The sequence below is a fragment of the Sinocyclocheilus grahami genome, unplaced genomic scaffold (genome assembly GCF_001515645.1).
Source record: "Sinocyclocheilus grahami isolate Dianchi unplaced genomic scaffold, SAMN03320097.WGS_v1.1 scaffold744.1, whole genome shotgun sequence".
In the NCBI taxonomy this organism is placed as follows: domain Eukaryota; kingdom Metazoa; phylum Chordata; class Actinopteri; order Cypriniformes; family Cyprinidae; genus Sinocyclocheilus; species Sinocyclocheilus grahami.
In genome coordinates this window covers 239,179-240,132 of record NW_015505923.1, presented here as the reverse complement: position 1 = coordinate 240,132, position 954 = coordinate 239,179, and positions in this window count along the sequence as shown.

Genomic DNA, 954 nt, shown 5'->3' with positions numbered 1-954 from the left:
AAGCAGATAAACATCACATTTACATTTTTGGGTGAACTATCCCTTTAAAATAAATGTTCAGTGTAGCAGTGTTGTTATCAATAAAGAGGCTGGCTACTATTAAAATCATTTTCTGCAATTAAGATAAAGCTGAAATAACAAAAAAATAAAATAGATTGAAATAAAATAAAGCTAAACAGAATCATTATTATTATTAACGACAAAATCACATAACAACATGACTAAATCATAAATTGAAATAAGAATGAAAACTGAAAATAAAAAATACATTTAAAATATTAATAAATAATATATAATACAAACTGGATACTTCAGATGCTGCGGTGAGCCTTCATGCAACACAATCAGAGTTAGAAAAATCATAACCTGGCTTATTAGGGGTAATGCATCAAATCTATTTCCAATCCATAATCTATTCCATTATCTATAATCATAATACATTAACTAAACAGGTCTCTGTCTCACGTTTCATGCAATAATCTCGGCACTTGTACATCCCAGGTGTTGATTTTTAAGCAGGTTTCGGGGGGTAATTTTATGCATTACGACTTGGCATCATCATTTATTTTTGCTACATTTATTTGTAGATTGTATTGTTATACCCACATACCAGACCCAGACATTCCATCGTAAAATATAACATTTATCATAAAAATATATTTATTACAGGTTACAACTATATTAAACTATGACTATAAAACTCTTTTTTAAAACATTACAACACCCAAATGTAGTCATTTCCACCACAACAGTGTTGCCCCTAAACGTTCAACTTTTCCCAAAGGTTACTGCACTTGTTTATAGGACATCCTATGTAAGAAAAGAAAAAAACAAGAACATTGTAAATAAATAAATAATATTTTTGCACATCATTTCCAATAAATTTGTAACTTTGTCAAATTAGGCAAAAGCTGTGACATTTTATATGCTTGTGTGTATTTTGGATATACTGTA